This window comes from Typopeltis vanoorti, chromosome 11, assembly GCF_054136105.1.
Source record: "Typopeltis vanoorti isolate ZY-2024b chromosome 11, IOZ_Tvanoo_1.0, whole genome shotgun sequence".
Taxonomy (NCBI): Eukaryota; Metazoa; Arthropoda; class Arachnida; order Uropygi; family Thelyphonidae; genus Typopeltis; species Typopeltis vanoorti.
The window spans coordinates 576,466-601,671 of record NC_143559.1 but is presented as its reverse complement, the minus strand read 5'-3'; the positions used below and the strand labels follow the sequence as shown (position 1 = coordinate 601,671).

The 25,206-nt window shown below is 39.0% G+C and overlaps 1 protein-coding gene across 1 annotated transcript in view; it reads right to left on the bottom strand.

Annotated features, from left to right (window-relative positions):
• LOC150101262 (LHFPL tetraspan subfamily member 2a protein-like) overlaps positions 1 to 9,096 on the bottom strand; it is a 147,056-nt gene extending 137,960 nt beyond the window's left edge. The window contains exon 1 of the mRNA XM_090400111.1: positions 8,788 to 9,096. The gene's annotated coding sequence lies outside the window, so the exon portion shown is untranslated. The remainder of the gene's footprint in view (positions 1 to 8,787) is intronic.
• Positions 9,097 to 25,206: the final 16,110 nt, after the last annotated feature.

Here is a 25,206-nt window from a genome sequence, read left to right as displayed (position 1 = left end):
ACATCCAGTATTTTTTATTTCTCTAGTTCTGAGTTGATGTTGTCTACTAAAAAGGTAAAGATTAACTTCTGTTTAATATATTATGTAGGTAAAATAACATTTTATTTTATCTGTAATTTTTGTGTATTACTCGTGACGGATTAAGAATTAAGAAAAATATATATTTTCTTTTATTGTGCTTTAGTGAAGTAAAACGATTATGAGATTGCGCACTGTAATATATTGAAAAAACTTGTCTGATTGATCTCTTTTAAAAAAAACAAAAACAAAAATCCAGAATTATTGTTTATTCTTTTGCTGATGTTAAAAATTGCATCTTTAAATTTTGTGACTGCATATGGCAGCTAGAATTACACTTAAAGGCAAATAAAAAATATCCAAACTATCAACAGGGGAGAAGGCCTTTTAAATAAAAATGCCGTCACTCACTAATTTTTACATTCATTCAGTCTTACATGACTTACAATAATCATTCTTACAATATTCTTTGATTTTACCGCTCTAGTGTGATTTTTGGTTATTTGTAAAGGTTCTCCCAATACTTAAAAGACAACAAATAATAATATGTTCCCCAAAATTTCGTCGGCACTCGAGAAAATTTTGCATCAAAAATTTGGCGATTTTGGCACGCACACTTAAGAAGGTTGCCCATCCCTGGCCTAAATGTTCGACCGAGCCGCGGCGTAGGAATTGTCGCTGCACTCCGGGATAGTTGACCATTACTCATGCGATGTCTATGTTAACTAAGTTAGCCACAGGTAACCCCATGTCCATTATGAAGGTTACCTCCTCGGAGAACCGAGTGGGATCTTCTTTCTCAGAAATGCTACGTTACTCGCTTTTCCCCTATTCGCAAAGACTTTGGTTAGTATGTTGTCTTCGGCTTGAATATATTCCATTCTTAAGAGGCTTGGCTGCCACCGTGACAGGTCTGATATGGTTCCCATTTACAAAGAAACCCTCTAGAGGTTTATCTCTCGAATTTGCATTTTTCACTACGACGAGAAACTTTCCGCCCATATGGAGTGAAGATGCTCTGATGATCTTCTTTAAAGCTTTTGTGAGAACTCTGGATTCCTCACATCCTGGCACTTCTGTCCCTAAAGTTCTAGTCCTGGGGAAGGGGGAAAAACGGAATCATTTTACTCTTTTTTTTTTTTTTTTCAATTTCTACGTATAAAAAGCAAGAAAGAAAAATAAATTAAGTCAGCCGACTTGAGTAACTTGAGTATAAATGTGAGAACAAAGATTCTCTGGCAGGAATTCCCGCTAGAATATCTCCTTCCACTACAGCCAACAAATCAGTAGTGAACATAACTATGTGTGTGTATTTTTATATATATATATATATATATATATATATATATATATATATATATATATATATATATATATGTGTGTGTGTGTGTGTGTGTGTGTGTGTGTGTGTGTGTGTGTGTATACGTGTGTGTGTGTGTAAAAAGTTTTTTTACCTTGGGTATAATATTTGTTAAAGATACCAAGTAATTTTATAAACGGTTTTAATCCTTTTTCCCAAATAAGCAAACAGACAAGTCAAGTTTGCGCCTGAATGTGGTTCAAGACTTATGGTGGTGGTGCAACACCAAGGCAACTCGTGGTAAAGATGGAGTAAGTTCTGATCACTTTCCTTAGTATTTCCCATAAATATAAAACACATCTCCTAGGAGATGTATGATGTTATACATTATGGGTGGGGGTCACTACTCAGACCGGTTTCAACCTTTATTGAGGCAACTTGCATAGGTAAAATTGATAAGCTCTGTATTACTTAAACCTTGGCATTTCAGGATCTGTCTACTCACTGATGAGACCTCAATAAAGGTTGAAACCGGTCTGGGTAGTGACCCCCACCCATAATGTATAACATCATACATCTCCTAGGAGATGTGTTTTACATGTATGGGAAATACTAAGGAAAGTGATCAGAATTTAATCCATCTTTACCACGAGTTGCCTAGGTGTTGCACTACCACCATAAGTCTTGAACCACGTTCAGGCGCAAACTTGACTTACTTGTCTGTTTGCTTACTTGGGAAAAAGGATTAAAACCAAGTTTATAAAATTACTTGGTATCTTTAACATATGTGTGTGTGTGTGTGTGTATATATATATATATATACACACACACATACACGTTAAAGATACCAAGCTATGGTTTAAAACGAGGTTTATAATTAGCTTGGTATCTTTAATGTGTATGTACGTATATGTACGTATATATATATATATATATATATATATATACATACCCAAGGTAAAAAACTTTCTAAATATATATATACATATATATATATATCTACTGTATAATATAAAATGATAAGGCTTTTTTGTGTCACGTTTTTTGTCAAGTAATTTGAAACGTTTTTTGAAAAGTTATTTGATGACTCTGAGTGTCGAGTCATCAGAATTCAAGGAGAACCTGCCTACTAGTCTGAAACTCGGGGGGTTGGGCGCCAGGGGCGGAACCCCCCCCTCGAGTTTTCAAAATTTGAGTCATCAGAATTCAAGGAGAACCAGCCTACCAATCAGCAACTCGAAGGGTTGGGCGCCGTAGGCGCCAGGGTGGAGCCCCCTTTTTTAAGATTCGACACTCAGGGGCTACCCTGAGTGTCGAGTCTTCAAAATTCGAGTCATCAGAATTCAAGGAGAACTGGCCTACCAGTCCGGAACACGGGGAGTTCCATCTTCGGTAGGCGCCAGGGGGCGGAGTCCCCTAGTATATGTATAATCAAACCTCGGAAGCACAGACCTGATACGCACCGCTCCACCTTAAAACTGCAATTTCAGGAGGCCACAGTTGCACTTGAGAGCACCATCTTCCTCCAATTTATACTGGCTGCAACCACGTGACTCGTTACATGGCACGAGGTACCCTTGCCCATGGGGTGTCCGTTGACTTCTTTGCAATCAGCGACTTCCGTTTTCATTTATTCTTTAATTTGTATTAGAATAACATTTTCTTAAAGACTATGCTTTGAAAATTACTTTAGACTCGAGACGTGCTTATTGTATGGCTTGATGCTTTGCCGCATCTTCCATCTTCGGTTTGAGTTCGTATTCGTTACTGTAAACAGTATTTGTAAGCCAACTAAACCACATGTAGTGGGCTTTTCCCAAGAGCTTCGCTGGAGTATATCTTGTTCACATCTTATGGTTGCCACAGCATTATTTCTAAAAAATTCAATTCCTTATTTAAACAAACTGGCAAAACTTTAGTTTGCAGCCTTTTTTGGGAAACCTGCGCGGATGATCTGTGCGTATTTCCAATGGATCGTTTCTGTCCTCGTTATGATTCTGGTCATGTAAGCAAGAGGCATTGCTGACTTCTGCGATAATGGCACGTATAAAACGGGTCAGTAACACTACAGAAGGGAAGGTTTGAAATGAAATAAGTAAATCAATATTCATGCTTATTCCAAAGGTCTTCTCTATTTTAGTGCCTGTTCCCTAACCTTGCGGTGCCATTGCTTCCACTGTTCCTACCGAATATGAGTGAACTCTTACAATATCTCGGTCCGTTTCGCTGTTCTTCCTGATGTCATTTCTAGATAATGCACCTCGCTTCGCTTCTTCACACTCCCCCATCTCCATCGTCCTTATCTACATCCGGTGCCATCAACGAAGGAGAGGTCCAGCCCTCCTTCCGCTGTGAGATATTCTTCCTTCCCCGTTTCTTCTTTTATTCCCTCCGACGCGATTGGCAGCTGAAACATTCGTTCTTCGCGACTTCCCACTTACGACAGGAGGGGAAAGAAAGGGGAGGCAAAGAGAGAGAGGTACGTGCTGGACGATGCGTCCAGACTTCCCATCCCTTATTCGAGCTGTCTAAATCATCGCGACCTTTTGGTTAATAAGACTAAACAAATGTCGTGGTCGTCTTTGTCATTTATCTGCGCTCCGCATTTCCTGAACTTCTGGGCACAGTTCGAGTGCGCAGAAGTTCGGGAAATGGCGAGCGGGGATAAATTTCAAACAATCTTCTTTAATATCTTGCACTGGAGCAGTTTACGGTAGTTCGCATTTTGTGCCCTGAAGAGTGGAACGTGGCGGATCGCAATACTGAAACGGTAGCAACACCTGCACACATTATGTCAGTTTGGGTTAACAAAACGAAGTTCATTTCTGCAAAAGGACCGTTTCGTGCTTTTGTAGTCCGGAGAAACGTGAGAAACCTATTTCGAAATGAGAGCCGCTGATTTTCAAGTGCTGCTGAAACAGTTAATTCGCTTTATGAAACGCGGGCTTGTTCACAACTTACGTGCGGCCCTGATTGAAACCGAGTAGGAAACCTCGTCCTTAAATGGATGACCTTTAACGACATCCTCGATGCTTATTAAGACCCCATTAGGGGGGGAGGGTGTTGTTACTAGGAGGAAATGCTGGGCGGCGACTCTCTGATGACAGCAATCGCCCTCGTCTGAAAAGCAGACGGCGTTTTACTTTCCGCCCTCCACTTCCTTTCGCTCATCCATATTTTGCTTCATCAAAAACGGCTGCGCAGAAGGAGACGGAGGTGCACGTGGTGCTTTCTTTCATTTCTAGAAACGCTCGTTCCATACAGATTTTTCCGAAGAAGTGAAACGAGAAAGTAAATGCCGTGAACTCATGCCGTAACCAAGGGCTCAGTCTAGGCCAGGTTCGTTTTTCCTCGAAAACAAACGAATGAATAAGAACTAAACAGTAAAATTTTAAAGCGAAATGCACCCTTCCCGTGGGCAATTTTCTTATTTTTCTATTTATGTACACATTTGCCAATAAATTTGCGCGAGTCTTCCGATTGCCTAAAGTTGCGTGTCTGAGGTTTAGAGCAGCGGAATTTTACTTCTCGATGCCAAAAAGGGAAAAAAGTTTCTGTTCATATAAGCGTTGCTGTCAGCCAGTTAAAGTCTCCGTCATGAAAGCTTCCTTTCTTCAAGGCAGCTCTGATTCCAAAGGTTGTACTCTCACAAGTGCTCTGGTCTATTTTTCGAAGCTTTCTAAGTTTCTGTACATTCGGCTGTGAAATAAGGTTGGCTTTACAATATCCCGTATTTATAAAATGAAATATTTTAAAATTTCTATTTCTTAAAAGAAGACGTAACTTTTTCATTAATTGCAATTACGCACCGACCGAGAATTCACTTACGGAAATCACAGCTCTGATGATAGAAGGTTACTGTAGCATTAAATCAAGGGGTTTTTGCTTTCTTAACGTTTCTGTTTGGACTTTGAACCAAGTTCGAAAGAGCTGTAAGACCAGTGGAACTTAATTTAAGCGCTAATAAAAGGCTTCTGGTGACCAGAAGCTTGTCTTTTCAGTAGTGCAAGTTCAAGGCCACTCCGATGCCGAGGACTGTATTTTCACAAGCTCTCTCTGTCTATCCTTCTTAGAAACTTTCTGAGTTTCAGCGCATTCGGCTATGGAAGAAGGATGGATTTATACTTCCCCCATTTCTGTTCGTTTCTTTTGTTCAAATTTAATTTCTTATTCTTTTGAAGACCATCGCGGCAAATTAATTTGAATTTAAACCGTTTTCATACGATGGCTTAGAAATTAAATAAACGCGCAATTGGTATATAAAAAACGACTCGACTTCGTTTTCGAGTTTTTTTTTTTTTTATCGTTAATGCATGGACCTCAATCTGAGTCAGAATAACCGATAGAAAAGTAAAGGTGTCGAGTGTATTCACCATTTCCCCACCTCTTCTTTACAGACTCGTCCCTTCGCTGCAAGGAATTATTGACACCAGCTGTTTGTTTGTGAACTCCGTTCTGCTGAAAAACGATTGCCATCCCCAAAATATAATTGCTGCGGGAGGTCTTGTTTCTGGCTCCGGAGAAGGAGCTCGTGGGTGTCGGTGAGGATGTGGGCGTGGTCAGTAGGAGGAAATAGCAACCAGACCCTTCACCTCCACAGAGTTAATTGGGCTTTTGGCTGGATGCGTGAGGGTCGTAGGACACCGTTGATTTAAGAAAACCACAGGCTTTTGATCGAGAGTGGCTTCCAGGTATTGCAGTGCCTGCTATGGTCACTGCCATGGCCACGCGATGTTTCTCGATTTAAACATCTCCTAAAACAGTTTCGGTGCTCTGAAATATCACCTTCTTTTTTGTATGTTTTTGTGGTCTCAAAAACTTCGCATCGTTTTGGAAGCGGTGATTCGATTAAGCTGCAGCGGTCTCGCATGCAACTTGGGTTGTGTTGGAAGCATTGTCACGTCCAACTTGAAGCAAGAAACAAATTTATTTATTAAGATATTTAACTATTCCACTGATGTGAAAGTATTTGCAGTCTCGGAACGAAGATGTTTTCGATCGCTTTCATTTTAGAACTTGAAAACATGAATACAAAAGCAATAAAAGATTGATTTTTACATTTTGTAGTCCACACGCAGCTTCGTCAGAATATCGTTAATGAGATATTTTGACGAAGCAGTAGCACACTCTTGAGAGCGTGCTACTGCTAAACCTGTTGAAGGTGCATTCGATCTGATCCTCGGAGTACTGACTTCGTGAATCTGAACTCGCAAACCCCCACCGATGGTGATGCAATAGTAAGGTCAGATCTTATCAGTAAATTGAAGGATGATGTTCCCTCTCATTGTTGCCTCCGCCCAAAGAAAAAAAAAAAAACAATAGAGGTTGCTACCAGAGCGCGTTGAACAAAAGCGGGAGAGTTTATACCCATAAGAAGAAGCGCAACTGGTGGTAACACTTTGCTACATGCAGATGAGCGAGCTCGCTGTGGGAATCTTTTCAGTCATGAAACAAGTCTCGGTAATTGCTCGATGAGATGCCATTAAAAAAAAAAAAAAGAAAAAAAAAAAAGGAAAATGGTTGCCTCATACATGGATTTTTTTTTTTTTACGATTTAGAGTGCTGTTTTTTTTAGGATTGCAGAAGAAGCTTATAAAAATGGGAAGATTGTCAAAGCACTCCGTGGTTCTCGTATTAAAATTAACCAGACGTGCTTCAATTGCTTTGCCGAATTATTTAGGTAAAAATGCCAATATACATTAGTCGCGCGCGGTTGATTTCCACACACACTGTTTATAATAACATTATAATATTATATAATCAATCATTGAAAAAAGTTGCTGGTAGGTTAGCGCCTTTTTTTTTTTTTTTTGGTAGTTGCTAGGAGCATATTCGGGTATCAGAAATTGGTTTCGATTTGAAGAACAGTTGGTTTCCTCAGTGTTTTCACTGTGCCTCAGATGAAGGCGGATTCAAAATGGTGGATTTCTTGTTCGTAATCACCTGCCTTTTAGATTACTAGCAGCAGCGCAACTTAAGGCTCGTAGAAGATCTTGAAGCTCCTTCTTGTAAACTGTTTCACGAAACACCTCTTGCGGCCTGCCAAGCTTAGTAATCTAAATCTTGTCTTAATATCATTGCCAAGAAATAAACAGAGCTTGCAGCTTGTTTTCGGAAGAGCAGATCGTTTGTATGAAGGAGGTTCCATCCTCAATGCACGAATGCGGAATGTTGTGAATATGAAAGACGTTTTTCAGATAATGAGGGAAAATACAAATTAAGAGGAGCTGCTCTAGCAAACTCACTATTATTATTTTCCCCTGCAAAAATAAATAAATACAGAAAACATTTATTTTGATATGTCTGATAGCGTATAGACGAGTTGATTTAATTTTGATAGGAGATGAAATGGATCTGCAGCTGCGTCGCTTTGGTAAAATATTGTGCCACGACAATTTGTGCGGAGGTCGAACTCGGCTTCTACAAAGCATGCATCAGTACACACTCTAAACACAGGAATAAAACCGCAATATTCAACAGTTATGAACTTTCTATTCAAGTGGGTTGATCCTCTCCCCATTGGTCTCCTGTTAGCGACTGCTGAAACCTTTTTTAGAAATAAATTCTTTCTGTAATGAAAATTTCTGTATTCTGTATTGGAAATAAAGCTGCTGCTGGATTCCATATTTGGTTTGATATCTTTCGATCTTTGAGTCTCACTGCTACAGATAAATTTATTTAATCAATTTTTTTTTGGGGGGGGGGTTAATTTCTACGAAGCATTTTCTTCCTGCTCGAGACGATGAAAATGCAAAGCTTTTTCATCTTCGAAATGTAAACGACTGCACGCATAACAACTTAGTGAAATAATGACGAACGCATAGCTAACGATAACCACGCAGATTTTTTGGATGGAAAAGAACTACGGCAGTCGTTTTTTTGAAATGCTTACCTATGAATGATTGTCAACCAACAGCATAAGCACCGTTACTAAGATGTATTTTCCTTCATTATTTTTATTTATTTATTTTTACATAACCTAGAAAATCTGCTCTGGAGGCCAAACACAGAATTTTTTGTCTGGCTTTCAGTGGAATGAAATAACGAAGAATGCAAAGAGGTGCATAAAAATGTTTCGGGATAAAAGTCGTGCCGGTTTTCAAATGATGACATTTGTGATGGAAGACTCTTTTCTAGTCAAAAGAACAAATGCGTTGACAACGCATAATAATCAGATTTCCCTATATCGCTTTTGACTTGATTGGGAAGCTTTTTTTTTCTTGTAGTGAATTGTTCCTCGCAGGCATGATCATATTCAAAGATCTTCGGATTAAGGTCAGATTGTAGTTGGTTGCTTTCTTCTGAAGAAGGCAGCCCTAATTAAGCACATTGACTGAAACAAAGATGCTCTCCCTCCCGCGATGACTCCTCGAGCCCCATAGGGGGGTGTCGCGTAATGATAAAAATAATAAATAGTAAAAAGACATTACGAACCATCAAATTTGAATAGTAAGCAGTGAATGACTTACCAGAGTTCTTAAGTAGTCTACTTTCGGAAAGTCGGCAGCGAGAGAGAGTTGTGCTCTTGTTAGGTCACATTTTAAGGAAAGATGAAACAGAAGAACGTATTTGCGGTCTGAGACGTTTCTGTCCGTTAGCCTCACCACGTTAGGCTCCTGGTAAACGGAAACTATCCACGAGTAACGGTCAACAGCAGGCACTCGTAACCTCGATGCGCACTCGTGCTAGTGACAGCGTGCGGACTTGTTTGCGTCTTTGACTTGGCAAACACGAGGCTCGCGGGACGCTGCAGCTGCTGCTGCGTTGTTCCAGGCGACTCCCACTTTTAGACGGGGAGACGTCTACCGAGCGGCAGGGGCTGCTTCTGTTGTGCTCTTCGTTCTCGAATAACGGAGCAACGCGCACACCCTCACGGACGGATAAGACGACGCTTTTTTCTCCACTTCCCTCACAGACGCTTTCTTGATTCGAGCTCCATTAATTCCGGTGTTCTCGCGTTTATTTACAGCACGAACAATCGCCACGTGCGACTTCTTCAGATGCGCGTATTTGTGGAATTGCTCTGCGAAGTGCTCGTCTGAGCCACAAGTGGAGATTTACTTGGCTGCACTGAAGTAAGAAGATCCGACCGATTGGAAGGAAATGAGAGGGTCGTTTGTTAATCGGCGAATTTTTGTTCTTTCTTCTTAAAGAAAAACGTTTACGATGTTTGGATCCGCTGCTATTCCTAAATCGCCACCACGTTAAAAAATTCATTGAAATTTTTGCAGGAACATCTGGAGCTGAGGATTAAAATCCTCTCGCCGACAGAAGGATGTATGTCATCGCCAAGTTTCCCGCTATTTATTATGTTATGCGCATAAAGCTCAGAGTATTGCTTGTCTGCAGTGTTTTGCTGGCTCGAGAGGAGATTTCTTTCTTTCTCAAACGCGACAGGTTTCTCTGGCTTTCATTTGGCGCGAATGCTTCGTCTCTCTGCGGAACTATTTAACACGTAACTAATTACTGTTACGGAACATTTTGGTGGATGCTCGTGTTTTCATTCGCTGCATGTAATGACGGAGGAAGGAAATTTGTATGTAGAAAGAATTAAAAAAAAAAGACTGATATTTATTTAATGCTGCTTATTAAGTGCGATGTGCATTTCGAGAAGCAGTTGCCGGAATACCCTCTCACGGGCATTTCTCTCTCAATCATAAAAAAAAAAAAAAAAAAAAAAAAGTCACGCAGTTACATTTCTTCATATGAGCTTTTTCAGTCGCTCGAAGAAAAAAGGGACATTTTGATCAAAACGGTGTTATCCAGCGGAGATTACTTCTGCGAGTTTCTATAAAACCTGATAAGAATTCAAACCGAGAGCTGAACTGTAATTTACTTTAGATTTTTATTAGTGGTTTGCTATTAGTATTATTTTAGTGGGTTTTTCTTTTTTTTTTTTTTTTTTCGTATTTTCCGGTATCTTTTGTAATGTATGCGCGATGCACGGTTCCATTAAAAGAGACGTCAAAACTGATTTCCGGAAGGACTTCGGGAAAACAGACAAGCCTTCGCCGGTGAGGTCTGCGTTCTAGTTCTCTCTGGTACCAAAGAAGGGTGCTCATGAACTTGAAGGAAGGCGATCGCAAACGGAGGTGAGAGGGTTTCCCCTTCGGCATTTCACTTTCGGAAACCGACAGCCTTCCTGCAAACACATTCATTTGACACCCGCTGTGATATGAAACCTTTGCTCTTCGGTCATACCAGACAAGAGCCATCCGAAATATTGAGACCCGTTTTCGTTCTAGTTTTTATCTTCCATTTTCTGCATTTATTACACTTTAAGGAGGCAGTCCATTAAGCTCATTGCTGATGAATGCCTGAGCTCTAAGGATCGTTCCCATGCAGCTTTTCTCCCGTCCTTAATAGGAATGAAACTGCCATTCGGAACTGTAGTGATTTTTTGATCACACACTGATCACTCAGCCAAACTGGTAGATAAGGTCAAGATTGCACAAAATAAATAAATAAATAAAAATAGTAGAATGCACAAAACAAAAGAAAGAGCGATTTAATTTTACCTACGTACCAATCCGCTTCTTATCCTGTGGGACGTATGGCGAAATCCCATCCTCTCCAGGTCACTCTGTGTTTTGAAACTAATTCTGGTTGTCTTCTACTCTCCAAAGATATTCTCTCCCCCCCCCCCTTTCCTGCCATTCTTTACGAAGTTGACTCTTCCTTCTGAAAGCCACATTAAATCTTCCCTTAGATACCTCCCTGCCCATTCTCAGCACAGCCAATTCATTTCCATCTACTTCTTTTCGCTTCACTGGAAATTCTTTTTTGGCTTTGCTCATTTACATAACTCACATTTTGCCACACGAGCGTAAGAAATTATTTTTAATATTTTATACAAACACTTTAAAAACCTGATTACTTTGTTATTTTGACGATTTCCATGTCTTATCCATATATAACAACGTATTATTTTGATTTCAGCATAATATTTGGATGATTTCCATATAATTATTCAATCTTCTGAAAGCGGTTTTCGTGAAATTTAGCTTCAGAATGACGCAGTTTGCAAGAATAAGGACACAGTGAAACACATTCCATGCTTCGTGCCTCACATTTTCAGGTATGAGGCTTATTGCCCTGTGACAGTCTGTGCTATAAGTTTTGTATTCCAGACATATTCCTGCTTTATCATTTCCTCTGCTACGTGCCGTGTCGCGTTCGTATGTGTGCGCTGGGATTTCGCTTCGAAGACTGTAGCTATTGACTCCAAATAGTGACTAATTTAATTAAAAAAAAGTCCCCACGTTCATTCGAAGCTTTACTTGAACGTTTTGCATTGATAAAGTGCGGATCGGCGTCGAGATTTGATGGTCTGAATGAACTTGACCGTCACAGGGACAACATAATGACTTACGCAGTGTCTTGCTCGCAGAAACCGTTCTGGTGTCGGAGAATTCACTTCATGCTGAGCCTTCGGGCTTGTTCTACTGCCAACTGTGATGGAAAGCAACCTTCGGATTACTCTCGTTTCACTTAATCCGATAAATGATACCTCCGGGATCATTTATCGGATTAACTGAATCCGATAAATGATCTTCATTTTTTTATTGTATACAATAAAAAAAAATGAAGGCCAGGTGTTGGTTATCTGATTTTGACAAACTGCACAGGGATAAAGGGGGGGGGGGGAGGGTACGAAGAGCTCAACATTTCTTTAAGTTGCGAAGCAATCTGTGGCACATGCAGTTAAAACAACACCTACCGATAAATTCAAAAAAAAAAAAAAAATGAAGAGCTTTGCTTTCAGGTTTACAAGCATGGTATCGTTACGGTGACGATTTTTTTTTTTTTGGTGAAAATAAAGGACAAATCAGAAATTGTTTCACAATAAAAAAAAGTAGGTTGCGTTTATTTGTTTCGTTAAAATTAAAAAGTTTTATAACATTTATTATAAAATATAATCATATACATAACATTTCAAACAATCATTACTTAAAAAATTTAATTGTTATACTTTTTACAATAGTGAACTTTTTTTTTTTTAATAAATCAGGTTTGTGTTTTAAAAATTCATAAAACTGTATACAATCCATGTCAAAGTTGTATTTGGTATGAATGCATGCTTTCAATGTTTCGATTTTAATTTTTTTTTTCTTTCCACTGGTCCACATATTGTTCACTGATGAAAATACTCGTTTAGTGGGGGCATTAGATCCAGGGAGACATAAGCAAAAATCAAATTTTTGAAGATTTTTTTGAGCCAAAGTACACCAGGACGACGCAACTTCAAGACGTCCACTCAGTCTTACCACAGCTTCCAAACTACACACACAGTCAAGTACAAACATCTCAACGTACACATCAAAGACGCAGCCATCTATGCCGCGCGCTAACGAGTGCCTGTGAAATGACAGTTTCATGTTTCTATGGGCCGTGTGCTGCGTGACATTATTCAAATTACTATTTCAATTCACAAAATAAAAGACAAAACGATCATTTTAGGAAAAAAAAATCTAAAGGACAGAGCAGTGAAATAAAAGACTGTCCTCTTAAATAAAGGACGTACGGTCACCGCAGAACATTAATTACGGTCACCGTAATTGATGTTCTGCTGACACGTTGACCCACATGAAAGTTACTATTGGAAATTTTCATATGCTGTGAAAATTCATGACTATATTATTATCTCTCCACCGACTGGTTCTGGGGTTCATACGATAACACTACTGCGACATCGAAACAAAAACTCTGTTTGTTTAGTTTAATTTTTATTATAAGCTGTAAAACTGTTATGGTTCGCCCACCTTTTGTAGATCTCTCCTTGGCATTTTGCCAAGAATAGTCGATTCATGCTGAAGAGGAGAAAGAAATGAGGGATGTTCGAATTGGTCGCCAACATGCGAAATCACGTGCTTTCTTGTCTGTCGCTGTACTAGTACTAGCTTGATTTTTGTTGTCGCTTTTTTGCATTTTTTTTTATTATTAATTTGTATGATGGATCCAGTACAGTCAACAAGTTCTGTTGTTAAACGTTTCAGTAGGTCTTGCGAAAGAATATTGAATAATGTGCTGACATTCTGCGAAAAAAGAATTGTCTCCTTGTTCCCCTTTCTCAAGTCATAAAACGTGCAAGTGCAATTGCGGGCGTATCGGGGTCGACTGTTAAAAGAATTCGTAGGGAATGAAAAGGTGAAGGTAAGCCAAAATTTAAATCTCCCCCCAAAAAAAGCGCCAGAGAAAAGAAAACCATCGAAACCGTAGCTTTGAATGATTTTGATGTAGACGTTATAAGAAGAACTATTCACGAATTTTACGTGGTCGAGAAAAGAGTGCCAACTGTTCCGAAATGGATTCCTGTGCTTAAAGAAAAAATTAATTTTCCTTGGAAAAGAGAAACTTTAAGGAAAATACTTCATGAAATCGGATTTTGGTTTAAAAAGTCCAAGAATAAAAGGAAACTTATCATGGTGCGAAGTGACATGTTTTATCTAGAACGCGGTATTTGAAAGCAATAAGACGTTTCAGGGAGGAGAAAAGTCCGATTGTTATCTAGATGAAACTTGGACTGATAGTAATTTAACTTATGGAAAATGTTGGCAGGCTAAAGAGGAATGTGGAGTGCTATAAACCGGAAATGCCTTGCGGCGCATAATAATTTTGTGTGCGGGTGGAGAAATGGGTTTTTTACCGAATTCAAACTTACTATACAAAGCCAATTACCATAGGCAAATGAATTCTACGATCTTCGAAAAGTGGGCAGAAAAAAAACTGATTCCAAACCTTCCTAAAAATGCTGATGTTATAATTGATAACGTTTTATATCACTCTATTCGATTAAACAAAGTTCCAAATTGTTCTAATAAGAAGCAAGTTCTTATGGATTGGCTCTCTGCAAATAACATTTCTCATTCCCCAGATATGCGAAAAATTGAATTGCTAAATTTGGTCAAAAGAAATTCGACACGATGCTCAAAGAGCATGGATTTCTAGCTTTGAGGCTACCACCATATCATTGCGATATTAATGCTATTGAGTATGTTTGGGCAGAAGTGAAAAGTTTCATTCGCCATCCCAACGTAACTGGAGATATTAACATGTCGCAACTTTTTAAGCTTTCAGAACAAGCGATTGAAAGTTCAAAACTTGGGAAAATATTGCTTTCATGTCACCTCATTGGAAAATATGTATTGGGACGGAGACGGAATTATCGAAGAATTATGCGAACTTTTGGTGATCAGTTTAAGTGAAAGTGATGGCGATTCGGACACCGATTCAGATGACTATGAAGATTAAAAGGATTTGATAATGGTATTTTTTTCCAAACCTTTTTTTGCATGGGTTTGTTAAAAGAGTCACAACAAGTCATAAATAATTAATCGGTTTAGCACATTGAAGTGTCTCAGTTCTCTCAACTGTAAGTTTAGAATATCAAAGTTCATTTGAAAAAATTTCTGTTTTTCTGTATAATTATTTTTATTTTATAGAAAACTTTCTTAAAAATAAACTTAGTTAAATGTTTGTTTTATGCTATACCTTTTTAATTTTGTTAATACTCTACGTACATTTTTCCAACTGTTATACAAGCAAAATAGTTACACTTTAAAAACTACAATGTTCGTAAAAGAAAAGCTAAATTTTCCGATCTGTAATAATAAACAAACACATCCCAGAAGACAGATTGATTACCCTGTTATCGGAATGCGTTCTCCTTTTTCTGACATGCGCAGAAGTATCGAGGGACCCCTAATCGGTGGGCGAACTATAATCTACTTTTGAACCCACAGCTGTAAAACTAATCACAAAACTTTTACTACTTTTATGGAGGAATGATAAAAAATTAAATTTATAACCACATTTTTAAAGAGAAAGCCTTAAAAATTTGCATCACTTGTACCATTTAAATGTGCATATATGAATCGCATAAAAATCTTAATTATTCAAATTTTCCGTTCAGTGCTTTATTCTCTTCTTCCATCATCTTCCCTCATTTATTTTACAGCTCATAACAAAGGAAGATTACCATCTTTGGCACTTCTCCCTTTTTCCCCTTCTGTGCCTCTAATTTTTCTTTTGTTTGTGCAGTTAGTGTCACTCTATCCGATAGAGAAAGGGTTTGTTTTCTCAGCAGATCATAACTTTAAGTCGCATCGTTCAGCTGAGTTCCACCAAGTTTCAAATGTAACTGTTTCTACCCCTGCTTAATTTCCTAAAAAAACTCATACCATTCGAACTAAAATTAAAGGGACCCTAAAGGGGATCACCCACGCTGACGTGTCTATAATGTTGCATTTTTCAAGAATTACGACAAAATCCGGAATAAAATAAAAATTCAGATCCAGAGGTGGGCTTGGATCAGCCTCTTGAGCTTAATTCAATCCAAAAGGGTGATTGGGGGCGAAAGTCAGAACGATTTACACGTTTATATTCAGTCCAATTATTGAAGGCTGTGACAAGCTTATCTCATTCGTGTATCATTAGAAGTACTTCGTATCCATGGTAAGGGACAGCGGACTGTAAGAAGGAGTGAAAATGATATCAATCTGGAAAACTAGTGGGATATTCGGGTATTTGGCATGAAATCATCTGAATAACCGACATCCATAAATCCAGTTTACAATAAAATTACAAGCCAGTAGTTCGCTTCCCTCTCTGGGCCTCTGATTGCGGTCCTTGAACATGCTAAATATTACTACATACAGGAAGCGACCTCATGCGAACTTATCTACATACTCAACCTCACCGTTATACACCTCAAAAGCTAGGCGTTGCAATATTACCAGCCGAAACTCGTTTTTTACTTAACAGCACAGAATTAACCAAGAGTTGCGGTTTTTCATTGCTTGCTTATCGGATTCCAGAAGAACGACTTTCAAAAAATAATTGGTCTTCCAGCCTCTGGCATTTGCACATCTGAAGATATTGATGGGCAGTGGTGTAGCTAGAGCTTTTGCGCCCGTGGCGGCCCCTGAGTATGTCGCCCCTCTCAATACACATCAAAAAATACTACAAAAAATGAAAACGACGTATAGGGAAATAAATTAAAATACTATGTTTATCTTTGAATAAAATTTTAATTTCAACATTCTGAAATGTTAATTTTTCTCGATTTTCTGTTAGCAAAATCGTCGATGACATTGGCGAAGTCTATTTCATAGTAACGTAAGTAATTCTTAATCAGTTTTATTTAGAAAAACTCCTCTCACAACGTGCAACACTTGCAGCAGTTGTGAGGAAAATTCGCAGAAGTATTACAATAGTTGGAACTGAGTTCTCGAGACTGTATTTTAGAATTAACTGCAAAAGTTCTAAAAGGTTCCAAGTGCCGCCCGGGGCGGACCCCCCCCCCAGCTACGCCTCTGCTGATGGGAAATGATATATTTCCATCTCGTACATAGATACTACGCTTCAACTAAAGCGGCAAAAATTCTTAATTTCAGAATGCAAACCGCATTCGTTTCGCTGACCAAACCTTCCATCTCTGAAGCCGAAACACGATCTGCTAAAATAGTCAGGGATTCATCACTTCTTGTGGAATGATTGTAGCATACTATGTTTCGGACAAATAAAAAAAAGTCGTAGAAAGCGTGCAGAAGGTTTCGTCAGAAGCAGTACGCACTTGGTACTTCAGTCTCGGCAGATCCAAATGACTACAAGACTCGAAGTTTAGTGGAAGACTTCCTGAGGACTTAAATTAATATTACGAGTCTGAAGTCGACAAATTCTGTTCTCTCCTTGCCATCTGAAAGTAATCCTTGATTGCTAACGATCAGACTTTCGCTCAGCTGCGATTCAGCTGGTGCGCCAGCACATCCTCCTTAATGTAATGCCGCACGAATATCGGAAGAACTAATTGCTTCTTATCATGATGTGCTTCTTATCCTCATATGCTTATATGTCATGTAATACCAACATGAGCAAAGCACTGAGAAAGCAGCAATTTAGAAGAGGCTGCTCTTTACATTATTTGTAATAATTGGTGGCATTTTCGTTAGAGCTTGTTTCTCGAATTTCGGAGAGAAATTCAAATTCTCAATAATAAACACGATGGCAGTTAAGTAATCGCTTTTTCAACTGCATTTTCTTGTTACTTGCTGATTCCCCCCCCCCCCCCCGTATGAGATGCTTTTATAGAATGTCAATTGAATTTTAGATGAAGTAAGTAAAACTCTGGAGAAATCTGAACGAATGGCTGCTATATGAATGCTTACATCTCCTTTCTCCTTTACAGCCCTACCATCCATTTTAGGCCACCTGCACAGAGACCCTAAACAACGAAAAAAAAAAAAAAAAAATTTGAGAGAAACTAATTATAAACAGTTCGACGTGTAGAGGTGCGCAAAGAAGAAGATCCCCTGCAGTTTTTCTTTTGTATTTATTTTAAACTAGTTAATCTAAATTTCTGTGGAGGTCTTTGTCGGCGTAAGAAACAAGTATGTTCTAAATTTAGTCGAGATCGACGGAACGATGCAAGTTATTTTAATATTAATCCATATAACAGATCGCAGAAACAAAAGTGCCAAATGCGTGACCAGATAGTTAAGGAGAAACAAACAACCTGCTGTGTTGTTTCTTTAACACTTTGAGGTCATAATGCTCGAGAAAAAAACAATGCAAGAAAGAACAGAAAGGAAATAGAATGACAATTGAGAGGCGGTTCGTTCGGTAAGGTTCAGTGTGGACTGTGCATGGATTAAAGAACACCTACTTTGGTAGAAATAACCATGGACTACTTATAGAAGATAATGAAGAAACACTGCAGGAGAAAATGATTGGAGGGGGTCTTCCAGAAAGAGATCATCTATTAAATAGATTGCGTCACGCATTCTTTGAGGATTTTGGTGATTCTAATGTTGAACAGATTTGGAATTTATATGAACGAAGAAAAATATTAGATTTTTCGGAGTGAAAGGAGTTAATGAATGCAATTTGTGGACAGAAAAGTTTAGAAGTGTGATTCAGTCCACGAAAAAGATTTGATCTTGAGATAGTACCAGAATAAACGGGATTGAATTGATATTTCGTATGAGAAATAAGATTGGCTTCAAGATTTTGAAATTTACTAAGTTCTCCTCACCATTGAAGGCGATAAGTTTAAGCCATTCGTTATTGAAGATTAATTATTTAATACTCCAAGGTTTTATCGAATGAAGAAGTGGGGTGGAACGAGCTGTTATCAGCAAATTAGGGAAAAGACTTGGAAGTTTGTGATAGAAGAAGGTCATTAATGTATACGAGGAGGAAAGTGTGAAAAGTACACGCATGAAGCACGTGCTCTGGCTAGGGCGGGAAAGTATGAAGAGAGGTACGTATCGTAGTAGTTTTCTGAACGACCGACTCGAATCTGTCAACCGAGTTCTAAGAGACAAAGCTCGGTTGTGTTGAAACAGAGGTAAAGTTGTCGAGCAGGTTTGCTATGTAACGAGTGGGTGAATGCATGCTAGTGATCACTGAAGCCATCAGGAAGCGAAGAGGTTGGCTGTTGAGGACTTTCTATATTGATTTCGAGAAAAGTGAGGTGAAACAGTTAAGACGATACTTTGAGGATGGACTTATTTTGGTTTTATAATTTTGGGCAGCTATCACCTGAACCACGAGACTTAAAACTGCCTGCCGAGTAAGCAACTTCCCCCCTCCCATTTCGTTTTACAATATCCCGAAGCAATGTGAGAAACAACTGTATTCTACATTTAAAAAAGAAAAACAAACCGGATTCGGTGCTTTGGATTTGAAGGCTGTGTTCTTTCGAACAAAGGGGGCGCATTAATAATATGCAACTCAGAAGCGGAATTACAGCAAATCGGTTTTTGTATTTCGTAGTAGTGTTACGACAGGAGGGACTCTAAATAAGGAGAATCCACTGGAGGCAGATCAGGGATCTTAATATAGACACCCTTTGATAGCGAGCTCCACCTAAATTCGGAACCTATTATCCTTATTGTTTTGATTCAATTATTTTGGTTCTTGGCTGTCTTTCAAAGCCAGTCGGATACTAACGTATGCAGCTGGCTTTGAAAGCTGTCCACCTTAAGTTTCTGTTGGGTCCAAATATGGGTTTTAGCATTTTTATTTCTCTGAAAACTGTACGAATGAATTTAAAAGTTGCAAATGGAAAGAGTAATTTTCTCGTGATTTTTTAATGATTTTATTATGCTTGAAAGTAGAAAAAAGGAAGCTCCCAGGAAAGGAAGCACCTGAGAATCGACCTATAGATTCATCAGTTTTTTTCATAACAGCGAAACACGATCCCATTCACCAAGTAGGAAAGTTGTTCAATTCTGAATGTGTTGTGTTGCAGATTGACTGAGAGATCCACTAATAAACATCTAGAGAATTCATTGGATTGTACGAGAGGAACGAAGGGAAAAGAACTGTGGAAAGGCAGTGGTTTTGGCTGGCTTTGCATGACCAGTTCATATGCAGTGTCTTCGGTTGTTAAAATATATGATTTCCGTGGATAATTCCTGTTTGCTGCGACTAGAAAGAAGCATTACACATGTCTTCTTGTTCGAAAAGTCTGTGTTCGAACCGACCGAAGATCCGATCTTTCTTCTTTCTCAGACGGAAAGATTTTAATTTCGGTTTTCTTTTCAACGCAAAGAAGCTTGACAGTGAACACGTCTTTGATAGGCACAACTCAAAGGCTATGAGAAATGTAATTGTGCTTAACAATTAGGGCAAATCCAGGTCTGTCTCAAAGGGCCCCCAGTAGTGGTGGTGGCGATGCATGCCCACGAAACTTGCATCACCAATGGGATCCGCTTTTGCCTTCGCTTCGGTCTCTCACTTGCTTTCAGTACCGATTGTATCGACGACAAAGATAACGGTGACCCTTTTTGATATCGTTCTTTTCCTGCAACTCCCGCAGTGATGACCAAGCGAAATAAATCACCTTGGGCTTCTGGATTTGTGCCAAAAGAAGAACGCGTATCAGAAGAACGAAGAAACCTAAATAGCTGGGATACCAAGTGTTTGGTCTTGATGACAATTCCCCCCCCCCCCTTAATGGTGGTCGTGAATTAATAGCTACCCTATATCGTTTTCACAATATTTCATATTCTTCTGGCATCTACTTATAATACGGAACTTCTCCCACCCACCAAAAAAAAAATAAAAAAAAATAGATAAATAAAATAAAATAAATAAATATAAAAGGAGACAAGTCAATCATTAATCTCTCGCCCCTTTCGTTCTCGCTTCACTTCCATTGAAAACAATGGAGACCATTGGGAGTCAACTCCTTCACCACAGCCTGTCACGTTTAATTAAGGATTCCAGCATTCTTAATTCACCCTAGCCACGATTATGCACTTCTGTTTGCAAGCCAGGGAGAGGTTTGAAAAAAAACAACAACTCTTGATTACTCGATATTTCTAATTGAATGGTCAGCTACCTCCCTGGTCATGCACTATGTACAAAGGTGGATGACTTTCTATCACAGATTTCACTACCAATGCCTGACCACTACAGTAATCCGCGCTCTATCACGCGATTCACGCTAGCCCTCCTTTACAAAAATGATCTCTCGCGAAACGCATCCGCGGTTTGCTTATGACAATACACTTCGTTTTTTTTTTTTATTCGACACGCACTGTAGTCGAACATTTCAAGTTTCAGGACTTTCCATAGCTATTGCCTCAAACTTTGATGTTTTTACGTTCCCGGGTGGAACTGGCACTCTTGGCAACTGAAACACAGTTCTGTCAATTCCCTCGAGAAACATCTCGCATCATCCCTCATTAATTTTGATGCTGCTTGGATCTCTAAACAAACCCGAAACTCAAGTTTTCATCCAGCATAACAGGTAAATTACAAAATGCAATTTTTTTTTTTAATGTAGTTCCCTCTCGCGAAAGGTTGTAAGCATATAGTAAATTAGTACTGAGGGTGGGCTAAGAATTTTTATTGTATTTTTTTAATTAACTTTTATAAGTATAGTTGAGTTGCGTTAAGTATAGTTAAGTATGAGTTGCCTCAGTTTGCACTACCAAACGGGTCAAGTGTTGCACTATCCAGGTATTTGCTTACGCTTGGAATCGCCGAACTTTATATAGTTTCTATATTCGGCATGAAACTCTTTGAGTTTCTTATTCGGCTAAGAATAAGAATATGGGATGTAATATCCCATAACTTAAATAAGTTCATGTCGCCGAATTGAAACCTTTGGCTCTTCATATAATTAGTATTTTATAAGTATTTTTTACATAGTCAAGAGATCCTGCTTTGGAGATGAAAGCTGGAGCTTTTTCAAGACACTTCAGACATCCCATAAGCAGGACGGTGGTCTCAAACCGGGAGATAAACTTCTCTCCCATGTAAAGACGATCACAAGCATCCAAGCACACTGCGGATTCGAACCCGCGACCTGTTGGCTGGAGAGTGGATACACTAATCACGGCGAAAACCAGACTGGCATCACAATGATCTCTCGGTTTCCAGAACTACTCATTCCTATTGCCTTTGCCTAAAGTACAGTTCATATCACACCCCCAGTCTACAAACTTGGTGACCTTTTATGGCGCGTCGTCCACAACACGAGAACAGTATTCTAATATACTGGATGATGCACCATGAACGTTTCTCCGTAGAACTACTGCTATCCAGAAAGCGGAAGTCCTATTAATTAACGACGTCCCCCCCCCCCCCTCGCATTCACAAGTTAGCACCAGGCGCTTTCTCACACACGTTCTGTGTATGCCTCACCTTTTCTGCAGACATTTTCATCGATGGTTATCCGGTGAATTGGCTTCTGTCATTCATCTTCGTTTCTCTAAACTTTTGCACGAACACGATCTGCTACCTGGGATGAAGAAACAAACTATAAAAATTAATGCGGTTGAAAAGCTCCTGCATAACCTGTTAAGAATTCGGCAAAAGGGGCCGAATAAACAGCTTGGAAGATGATGCGATAATACAACTTTATTGTAATTATCATAAGGATAATTACAATAAATGCCTCTTTATTGCCTCTTTACGAAGCCGTCATACGACCGCATCTGTGCGGCGGGTTCCAATTAATTAAGGAAGCCAGCGGAAAGGGTGCAAAACAGAGTTATAAAGTAAATTGGGATAATGGAATGTAGATTAGAATTTAAGAGAAGGTATGACAGCTGGTGTGGGCGATGTATGGCCTCCATCGATAAATTCTTAACTCCATGCGGCCACTGATGATAATAGTTTATATTATTAGCAGTTAATTCTATGTAATCGATACTTGCAACCGTAATTATCTCCTCAATTACGCTTATACACTTGTACTTATTTTCACTTCTGAGTGTTGTGTCGTCGTTTAATGACGACAATGTCATTCTTCTGTTCAGATTTTCGAGAAGCACTTTTTTGAGAACTTTTTTTTTTTTGTAAAATGAAAATCAGAATCCATTTTGATCTTTGTTAAGGTAGGTAGTTCAGTGATTTAGACACGTGAGTGACCAATGCTAAATTGGTTTTTAGCATTTCTTGTTTTATTAATATTGCGTAACTAAACTTTTCGCTAAAGCGTTCATTGAAACATTTAATGGCTTCTTTCGTATTTCTTAATATTTATGTAGTTTAATCTGAACGTTTATTGAACCACCCCTTCCAGTTGTCCTTATCTTGCATCTATCTGAAAATAAAGTGGGGGACGACTTCCATTTCTCAGTGGAGGAGCAAGCTCCTACAACGTTAACCCGAAACTCTCTCTAACACACACACACACACACACGGAGAGAGAGAGAGAGAGAGAGAGAGAGGGGACGCTAATTGTGTAACCCTTTCGTGGCCCACAGAAATGTAGCAGTAGAAGTGCACACGAAATTCCCCGTGGTTTGAAGTGGTAGTTATTAGGAAGACCACTGCTATTGTTTAGTGCCGTGAGATGATGCAGGTGGCGTTCTACAGATAATGGTATCTCGTTGCCCCACGCGAGCTGTCTTCATCTCCCGTGATCGATTAAACGCGAGCTTTAGGTCGACATTAATGAAAACTGCGTCGACCATTTCTTTCTTCTTGGCAAACAGTTTTCATTTTAGGCGCACCTGCGGTAATTATACTATCTTCCCGTGCCAGCATATTCCTCATCTGTTCAGCAGGGAAGAAATTGGGGGACATTTTTTGGCACTCGTCATTTCGATTTCATTTGTGCCTCTCGAATTTTCGCGCTTTTCTTTCGTTATCATCCCACTGAGAGCGAATGGACGCCGAGTCAGGTGGCTGCTATGAAAAGCGATGTGATTAACTTAAATTTCATGCTTTTTATGTAAAGAATAATTGGGATGTGTATACAGTAACTTAACGGAAGAACCCGCAGCACAGGGATATCAGAATTTGTGTAGCATGTGACACTGTTGTAGGAATTGCTGGAGTAAATTCTTTTCTTTTAGTATGATATACTTGTATGATGCTTATCTCTTGGAAAGGAGAGAGATCATATATATATATATTACACTTTAATGTTTCAGCTCTAACAAAAGTAAGCTAGGAGCGTCTCTTCTCGATTTTCAAACAGAAGAATCCAGTTGAAATAAGGACTGCTTTTGGCTTAAAGATTTTCGTCACATAGAATTCAACTATAATTATGTGACAAACGTAATGCTAATATTGCAGTGAACGTTGTTTGTATGTGCACCATCTCATTTGGCAATAAATTGCACTCACCAACCGCTCTCCATGCAAAAGAAGTCATGCCGCACTCTCCTGTCTCTATCTCTTCTCTCCTTCAACTCTTTGAGAAATATCCTCGGTATTTATTTGATAAGCACCACTTAGCAATTTATATGTCTCAATCATAAGGACTCTTCAGCCTATTGACTAGAGTCTGTAATTTACATTCTTTCAACCTGTCTTCATAGTCAGTATTCCACAATCCCGATGTTGATTTAGTTATTCGCCTCTGCACTCTTTCCACAGCTTGCTTCTCACCTAGGAACGTGGGTGACCAAATCGATGCGCAGTGGTACAGATGTGGTCTAATCAAAGCCTTGAACGACCACATCCTTATCATTACTGGTCAGTGTTCTCTTAGTATGCTGGCATTTCTTTGAGCTGTTTTTATTATTTTTGCAATATGTCCTTTGAACTTCAACTCTTTATCCACGAAGATCACATGCTTCCTCCACTTCCTGTAATTCAACGTCTCCAATATGATACACAGCTTTACTTTGTTTGAGATCTAAAATGCAAAAACCTTACATTCTTACATTTACTGGTGTTAAATTGACATCCCCACTTGTTTGCCCACAAAACCACTATTCAAATCGCTCTGAAGCACCAGTACATCTACATCATTCCTAATAACATTTTACAGCTTAGCATCATCCGAAAATAGCTGAATATCAGCTTGCAGACCACTCGCAATATCATTAACACATAAATTGAACAGCAATGGCCCTAGAACAGACCCTGTGAGACCCCACTGGTAATTCTCCTCCTGAGAGCACCTTAATACACAACCGTTTGATATCGATTAGAAAGCCAGTCTGCGATCCAGTCAACTAATTGCCTTAACTTATATAATATTTTATTATGTGGTAGCCTGTCAAATGTTTTTGTAAAATCCAGAAGTATCACTCTATATGAATCACCCCTTTTCCAGAACGGTAGTCACTTATTATAAAATGCTAGCAAATTTGTAAAGCAAGACCTCCCTTTAACAAACCAATGATGACCTCTATAAAGAATTTTTTCCTTGTCCATCCAATCTTGTATTCTACAGGGTGTCCACAAATGTTTACCCTGATTATAATATAACTCTTCAGTGGATCTTTGAAATGGAACACAAAGTTAGACTTCAATGCATAACATATAGAAAAAAAAAAAAAGTCAACGAACAACTTCAACATGTGCACCGCCGGTAACACGTCCAGGGGTGTAATATCCGGTGCCCTCTGGGGAAATGGGATTGGACCATCTCTGCCAATCCAGTGATTCGGGAATTCTCGATTAAGACGATT